This window comes from Pristiophorus japonicus, chromosome 3 (assembly GCF_044704955.1).
Source record: "Pristiophorus japonicus isolate sPriJap1 chromosome 3, sPriJap1.hap1, whole genome shotgun sequence".
NCBI classification, from domain to species: Eukaryota; Metazoa; Chordata; class Chondrichthyes; family Pristiophoridae; genus Pristiophorus; species Pristiophorus japonicus.
Genome location: NC_091979.1, coordinates 235,464,481 through 235,473,461, shown reverse-complemented (window position 1 = coordinate 235,473,461; position 8,981 = coordinate 235,464,481). Strand labels below are relative to the sequence as shown.

Here is an 8,981-nt window from a genome sequence, read left to right as displayed (position 1 = left end):
ATCACAGAGCGTGGGAGGGGGAATTGGGGAAATTGCCCATTAGGTTGGTTGGGGTTTGTATGCTGGGCGTGGTGGCACTACCAAACATGCCAATTAAACACCATATGCACCCAACATAACAGTCATTGCCCTTCAAAGTGATTCATTGTTTTGTGCAATGATTTACATTGCATTAGCGGCACCTGAGAGTCCCTGGCCCAAACCACCCTAAGTGGAGGAAGAGCATCCGGGAGAGCGCTGAGCACCTCGGGTCTCGTCGCCGAGAACATGCAGGAAACCAAGCGCAGGCAGCGGAAGGAGCGTGCAGCAAACCAGACTCCCCACCCACCCTTTCCTTCAACCACTGTCTGTCCCACCTGTGACAGAGAGTGTGATTCCCGTGTTGGACTGCACAGCCACCTGGGTGGAAACAAGTCATGAGCATTGTAGGCAGTTCCTCGGAATCGAGGATGGCTTGCTTCAACTCTAACAATGAGTCCTTAAGTAGCTGAACAGTCCAATACAAGAGCCACAGTCCCTACCACAGGTGGGACAGACAGTTGTTGAGGGCAAGGGAGGGTGGGACAGGTTTGCCACAAATTCTTTCCGCTGCACGCGCTTGTTTTCTGTATGCACTTGGCGATGAGACTTGAGGTGCTCAGCGCTCTCCCGGATGCACTTCCTCCATTTAGGGCGGTCTTTGGCCAGAGACTCGCAAGTGTCGGTGGGGATGTTGCACGTTATCAGGGAGGCTTTGAGGGTGTCCTTGTAAAGTTTCCTCTGTCCATCTTTGGCTCGTTTGCCATGAAGGAGTTCCGAGTAGAGCGCTTGCTTTGGGAGTCTCGTGTCTGGCATGCGGACAATGTGGCCTGCCCAGCGGAGCTGATCAAGTGTGGTCAGTGCTTCAATGCTGAGGATGTTGGCCTGGATGAGGACGCTAATGTTGGTGCATCTGTCCTCCCAAGGGAATTTGTCGGATCTTGCGAAGGCATCGTTGGTGGTATTTCTCCAGCACAGTAACAGGCCATTTGGCCCAATTAGTCCATGCTGGCGTTTGTGCTCCACACACACAAACATATAAAATTCTTGCAGGGCTTGACAGGGTAGATGCTGAGAGGTTGTTTCCCCTGGCTGGATAGTCTAGAACTAGGAGGCACAGTCTCAGGATAAGGGGACTGAGGACTGAGATGAGGAGAAATGTTTCCATTCAGAGGGTGGTGAATCTTTGGAATTCTCTACCCCAGAGGGCTGTGGATGCTCAGTCATTGAGTATATTCAAGTCTGACATCGATAGACTAGGAGTGTCGATGAAGGCAAAGCGTATGATGTATTATATATGGATTTTAGCAAAGCTTTTGATAAGGTCCCACATGGCAGACTGGTCACAAAAGTAAAAGCTCATGGGATCTAGGAAAAAGTGGCAAGTTGGATCCAAAATTGGCTCAGAAGCAGGAAGCAAAGGGTAAGGGTTGATGGGTGTTTTTGCAACTGGAAGGATGTTTCCAATGGGGTGCTGCAGGGCTCAGTACTCGGTCCCTTGCTTTTTGTGATGTACAGCAATGATCTAGATTTGAATATAGGAGGTATGATTAAGAAGTTTGCAAATGATACTAAAATCAGCTGTGTGGTTGATAATGAAGAAGAAAGCTGTAGACTGCAGGAAGCTATCAATCAACTGGTCAGGTGGGCAGAAGAGTGGCAAATGGAATTTAATCCAGAGACGTGTGAGGTAATGCATTTTGGGAGGGCTAACAAGGAAAGGGAACACACATTAAATGTGATACGTCCTTACTATACAGTATAAATGCACACGAGGCCCATGCTTGAGAGAAGGTCAGTCTGTGACCTGTCCTTTATTCCTTAGCACTCAAGTGATGAAGATGGGTGGAGCTTCCCCTTTTATACCTGAAGGTTCAGGTTAGGAGTGTCTCCCACCTAGTGGTCATTGTTCTCACAGTGTACAACTTCGGTCAGATTATACATGGGTCACAATGCTGGTTGAATACATGACATCACCTCCCCCCCAAAGTCTTATTGGGATCACAAGTTGAGTCTCTCTGGTGGTTTACGCTCTCTTATGGAGCGCCTGAGTTGGGGCTCCGGTTGTTGGGCGCTGGCCTGAGTGTCTGCTGTTTGCGGTGCCTCAGGCCTATCCAGACTGCCCACAGTGACTGGGCTCTCCTCCCTTTGGTTCCGGTGTTCGGTCACCTGTGGTGGAGTGAACTCTACATTGTGTTCTGCCTCTACTTCTTCTATGGGGTTGCTGAACTTCCTTTTTGTTTGATCCACGTGTTTGCGGTAGATTTGTCCATTGGTAAGTTTAACTACCAGAATCCTATTTCCCTCTTTGGCAATCACAGTGCCTGCGAGCCATTTGGGCCCGTAAGCGTAGTTGAGGACAAAAACAGGATCATTTACATCAATACATCGCGCCCTCGCATTCCTGTCATGGTAGTCATACTGTGGCTGGTGCCTGCTCTCGACAATTTCTTTCATGGTGGGGTGTATAAGGGATAGCCGGGTTTTGAGCATCCCTTTCATTAGCAGCTCTGCGGGTGGAACCCCTGTGAGCGAGTGTGGTCGGGATCTATAGGCCAACAGAAGGCATGATAAGCGGGTTTGTAGGGAACCCCCTTGGATTCTGAGCATCCCGTTTGATTATCTGCACTGCTCGTTCTGCCTGGCCGTTTGAGGCCGGCTTGAACGGTGCCGTTCTGACATGGTTAATTCCATTGCCTGCCATGAAGTCCTGGAATTCAGTGCTTGTGAAGCACGGGCCATTGTCGCTGACCAAGACGTCCGGTAGACCGTGGGCGGCGAACATTGCCCGTAGACTTTCTACCGTGGCAGAGGCTGTGCTTGAATTTAAAATGACACACTCGATCCATTTGGAGTAGGTGTCTACTACAACCAAAAACATTTTTCCCATGAAAGGACCTGCGTAGTCCACATGGATGCGTGACCAAGGCGTGGCGGGCCATGGCCAGGGGCTAAGGTGGGCTTCCCTGGGCGCATTGGCCAGCTGGGCACATGTGTTGCACCTGCGAACACAAAGTTCCAGATCTGAGTCTATCCCTGGCCACCAAATGTGTGACCTGGCAATTGCCTTCACATTTCTTGACTAGAGACAATAGCGGGTCTCTATTTGTCCAGACTTTAATCTGATGGGCTGTCATGGGTGAGCCTTCGCTTCCGAAAGCTTCAACAGCCATGACCATCTCAGCAGTATGCTCGGTAGCCCCCTCAGTGGTGGCTAGTGGGAGCCTGCTGAGTGCATCGGCGCAGTTTTCGATAGCCGGTCTGTGCCGAATTGTATAGTCATAGGCGGCTAACTTGAGTGTCCACCTCTGTATGCGGGCCGATGCGTTTGCATTTATGGCCTTGTTGTCGGCCAAAAGGGACGTTAGGGGTTTGTGATCTGTCTCCAGCTCAAATTTCCTGCCAAACAGGTACTGGTGCATTTTCTTTACAGCATATACACATGCGAGCGCCTCCTTTTCTACCATCCCGTAACCCCTTTCTGCCTGGGACAGACTCCTGGAGGCATAAGCTACCGGCTGTAACTGACCCTTGACACTGACATGCTGCAACACACACCCGACACCATAGGACGACGCATCGCACATTAACACAAGTTTCTTACATGGGTCGTATCGTGTTAACAGAGTGTGGAACATAACAAATTGCGTGCTCTATTAAAAGCCCTTTCCTGGCTGTCCCCCCAGACCCATTCGCGACCTTTGCGTAGGAGCACGTGTAGCGGCTCTAGCAGCGTGCTCAATTTGGGAAGAAAGTTACCAAAATAGTTCAGGAGCCCCAGGAACGAACACAGCTCCGTCGTGTTACGGGGTCTGGGTGCTCTCTGGATCGCTTCCGTCTTGAATGCAGTAGGGCTGATCGCATCTGCTGCTACCCTCATCCCCAGGAATTCTACCTCTGGAGCTAGGAAGACGCACTTCGCCTTTTTCAGTCGCAGACCTACCCGGTCCAGTCTGCGTAGCACCTCCTCCAGGTTGTGGAGGTGTTCTTCAGTATCGTAACCCGTGATGAGGATGTCGTCCTGAAAAACCACCGTCCCTGGAATCGACTTGAGGAGGCTTTCCATATTTCGTTGGAAGATCACGGCGGCCGAGCGAATCCCGAACGGACATCTGTTGTACTCAAACAACCCCTTTTGTGTCGTGATGGTGATCAGCATCTTCGACTCACTCACCAGCTCCTGGGTCATGTAAGCTGAGGTCAGGTCCAATTTTGAAAAAAGTTTGCCACCGGATAGCGTCGCAAAGAGGTCCTCCGCTCTCAGTAGCACGTTCTGGTCTTGGAGTGACACCCAATTGATGGTGGCCTTGTAATCACCACATATCCTGACCGACCCATCCGCCTTGAGCACCGGCACGATCAGGCTCGCCCAGTCACTGAAATCAACTGGCAAGATGATGCCTTCCCTCAGCAGGTGGTCCAATTCGCCTTCTATCTTTTTCCGCATCACCGCTCTGGCCTTGAGATGTACTGGCCTGGTGTCCGGGTTTATGTGAATCACTACCTTGACCCCCATGAAAGTGCCGATGCCGGGTTGAAATAATGAGTCAAATTTGTCCAGGATCTGTGAGCATGATACTCGCTCCACAGAGGAAATTGCATTGACATCGCCCCATTTCCAGTTCATGACAGCAAGCCAACTCCTCCCCAGTAGTGCGGGACCATCCCCTGGGACAATCCAGAGTGGCAACCTGTTCTCCGAACCTTTGTGGGTCACGACTACCGTGGCGCTGCCTAGCACCGGAATAATCTGCTTTGTGTAAGTTCGTAGCTGTGCGTCAATCGGCGATAATTTTGGCCTCCTGGCCTTGGACGCCCACAACTTTTCGAACTGTTTGATACCCATCAGGGACTGGCTGGCCCCCGTGTCTAGCTCCGTTGATACTGGGATGCCATTGAGGAGCACTTTCATCATTTTAGGTGACGTCCTGGTGTATGAGCTGTATACGTGCTCCACATGAACTCGCTGAACTTCAGCTTCCAGCGATTTCCCCCAGTGTTCACTTCTGCAATTTCTGCAGGTAATTTGCTCATCTCTGCAAACTCCGGCTGAGTGTGTGCCTCCACGCCTCCAACATGAGCTGTTGTTTGAAACAAAAGATCCCTTGCCAGTCGATCGTCCCTGACTGCCCCTGTGACTGTCCTTGAATGCAGGTGTTGATGGCCCCGTTACTGGCCGCATTGTCCCTTGCAATGGCATGAATCGCCGTTCAGCTTGCCATTGTTTCTGTTGAACTCCCCCTCTGGGTTCGACTACATGTTGGGGCATGCCCGATTGCCCTTGTCTGCCTGGAGAACTGTGATCTGCTTTAACAATGTTGAATCTCTGTCCCAACCATTCCTTAACACAGTACCTCTCGTCTGTTCTGCTAGTAGCCATGCTCGCGTGGTTTAAATCCCAGTTTCTCGTCGCCATTGATACGTCCTTCCTATACAGTATAAATGCACACGAGGCCCATGCTTGAGAGAAGGTCAGTCTATGACCTGTCCTTTATTCCTTAGCACTCAAGTGATGAAGGTGGGTGGAGCTTCCCCTTTTATACCTGAAGGTCCAGGTTAGGAGTGTCTCCCACCTAGCGGTCACTGTTCTCACAGTGTACAACTTCGGTCAGATTATACATGGGTCACAATGCTGGTTGAATACATGACAAAATGGTAGACTGAGAAATGTAGAGGAACAAAGGGACCTTGGAGTGCATGTCCACAGATCCCTGATCTGCAGGCCAGGTGGACAAGATGGTGAAGAAGGCATACGAAATGCTTGCTTTTATTAGCCGAGCTATAGAATACAAGAGCAGGAGGGTTATGCTTGAAGTATAAAACATTGGTTAGGCCACAGCTGGTGTACTGCGTGCAGTTCTGGTCACCTCATTACAGGAAGGATGTGATTGCACTGGAGAGGGTACAGAGGAGATTTACGAGAATCGTTGCCGGAAGTGGAGAATCTTAGCTATGAGGACAGATTAGATAGGCTGGATTTGTTTTTATTGGAACAGAGGAGGCTGAGGGGAGAAACACAGATACATAGAAAGTAGGTGCAGGAGTAGGCCATTCGGCCCTTCGAGCCTGCACCAACATTTAATAAGATCATGGTTGATCATACAACTTCAGTACCCCATTCCTGCTTTCTCTCCATACCCCTTGAACCCTTTAGCCATAAGGCCCACATCTAACTCCCTCTTGAATATATCTAACGAACTGGCCTCAACATCTTTCTGTGGTAGAGAATTCCACAGGTTCTCAATTCTCTGATTGAAGAAGTTTCTCCTCATCTCGGTCCTAAATGGCTTACCCCTTATCCTTAGACTGTGACCCCTGGTCCTGGACTTCCCCAACATCGGGAATATTCTTCCTGCATCTAACCTGTCCAATCCTGTCAGAATTTTATATGTTTCTATGCGATCCCCTCTCATTCTTCTAAATACCAGTGAATATAAGCCTGGTCGATCCAGTCTTTCTTCATATGTCAGTCCTGCCATCCCGGGAATCAGTCTGGTGAACCTTCGCTGCACTCCCTCAATAGCAAGAATGTCCTTCCTCAGATTAGGAGACCAAAACTGCACACAATACTCAAAGTTTGGTCTCATCAAGGCCCTGTACAACTGCAGTAAGACCTCCCTGCTCCGATACTCAAATCCCCTCGCTATGAAGGCCAGCATGCCATTTGCCTTCTTGACTGCCTGCTGTACGTGCATGCCTACCTTCAATGACTGATGTACCATGACACCCAGGTCTCGTTGCACCTCCCCTTTTACTAATCTGTCACCATTCAGATAATAATCTGCCTTCCTGTTTTTGCAACCAAAGTGGATAACCTCACACTTATCCACATTATACTGCATCTGCCATGCACTTGCCCATTCACCTAACCTGTCCAAGTCACCCTGCAGCCTCCTAGCATCCTCCTTGCAGCTCGCACTGCCACCCAGCTTAGTGTCATCTGCAAACTTGGAGATATTACATTCAATTCCTTCGTCTAAATCATTAATGTATATTGTAAATAGTTGGGGTCCCAGCACTGAACCCTGCGGCACCCCACTAGTCACTGCCTGCCCTTCTGAAAAGGACCCATTTATTCTCACTCTTTGCTTCCTGTCTGCCAACCAATTCTCTATCCACGTCAATACATTACCCCCAATACCATGTGCCTTAATTTTGCACACTAATCTCTTGTGTGGGACCTCATTGAGGTGTATAGAATTATGAGGGGCCTAGATATAGTGGATAGTAAGGGCCTATTGTCCTTAACAGAGAGGTCAACAACCAGGGGGCATAAATTTAAAGTAATTGGTAGAAGGTTTAGAGGGGATTTGAGGGGAAATTTCTTCACCCAGAGGGTGGTGGGGGTCTGGAACTCACTGCCTGAAAGGATGGTAGAGGTGGAAACCCTCACCACATTTAAAAAGTACTTGGATGTGCACCTGAAGTGCCATAACCCACAGGGCTACGGACCTAGAGCTGGAAAGTGGGATTAGGCTGGGTAGCCTCTTGTTGGCCAGCATGGACACGATGGGCCGAAATGGCTTCCTTCCATGTTATAAACTTCTATGATTCTATGATAGATTTTTAGATACTAAAGGAATTAAAGGATAGTGCAGGAAGATGGAGTTGAGGTAGAAGATCAGCCATGATCTTATTCAATGGCGGAGTAGGCTTGAAGGGCTTAATGGCTAACTCTTGCTCCAAATCTTATGTTCTTACGAGCCTCCTCCCACCCTCTTCACCTCACTTTATCAGCACATCCTTCTGTTCCTTTCTCCCTCGTGTGTTTATCTAGTTACCCCTTAAATACATCTATGCCATTCGCCTCAACCACTCCCTGTGGTAGCGAGTTCCACATTCTCACCACTCTCTGGGTAAAGAAGATTCTCCTGAATTCCCCATTGGATTTATAATCTTTGAGATGTTTCTGAGAAACTTGATGAGTTGTGTAAATACAAGTCTCAGTAGACTTGATACTCAAAGTGCTGATTCCCGCACACCCATCACCCCAGTGCTCGCTGACCAACATTTGCTCCCAGTCCGGCATCGCCTCAATTTCAAAAATCTCACATTTATTTTCAAATCCCTCCATGGCCCTCACTCCTCCCTATCTCTGTAACCTCCTCCATCCCTACAACCTTCCGAGATCTCTGCGCTCCTCCAGTTATGGCCTCTTGCACATATCCGATTTTAATTGGTCCACCATTGGCGGCCGTGCCTTCAGCTGCCTAGGCCCTAAGCTCTGGAATTCCCTCCTCAAGCCTCTCCACTTCTCTCTCTCTCTTCCTTTTAAGATGCTCCTTAAAACCTACCTCTGACAACTTTTGGTCACCTATCCTCATATCTCCTTGTGTCGCTTGGTGTCAATTTATGTTTAATAATCGCTCCTGTGAAGCAGCTTGGGATGTTTTACTATGTTAAAAGTGCGACATAAATGCAGAGCAGAGAGCAACAAAACCCATAGGAAGTTGAACTACAGCCAAATCAATAAAATACAAGTTAGAGGAAGTTCTGATCAAACTGTGCAGGGCTCTGGACATACGGCACCTTCAGCACAGTGTCCCGTGCTGGTCAATGACAAACAAGAGAGACATTCAAGCGCTGGAGGCGACGCAAAGGAGATCCCAAGGGTGATTCCTCATGTGCGAGGGGAACTGTATCCCAATGACTGTTTGTGCCTGTGGAGCCCGTACCCCAGTGAGAATCAGTGTCTGTGTAACCCATACCCCAGTGAGAGTCAGTGCCTGGGGAACTGTACCCCAGTGAGAGTCAGTGTCTGTGGAACTGTACCCTAGTGAGAGTCAATGTGTGTGGGACCCGTACCCTAGTGAGAGTCCGTGTCTGTGGAACTGTACCCCAGTGGGAGTCAGTGTGTGTGGGACTGTACCCCAGTGAGAGCCAGTGTCTGGAACTGTACCCCAGTGAGAGTCAGTGTCTGGGGAACGCGTACCCCAGTGAGAGTCAGTGTGTGTGTGCAACTT

General features: G+C 49.4%; 1 protein-coding gene across 1 annotated transcript in view; it reads right to left on the bottom strand.

The window, feature by feature from the left end:
• The window catches only part of exosc1 (exosome component 1), a 51,639-nt gene that overhangs the window by 7,512 nt on the left and 35,146 nt on the right, over nt 1-8,981 (bottom strand). The window lies entirely within an intron of this gene.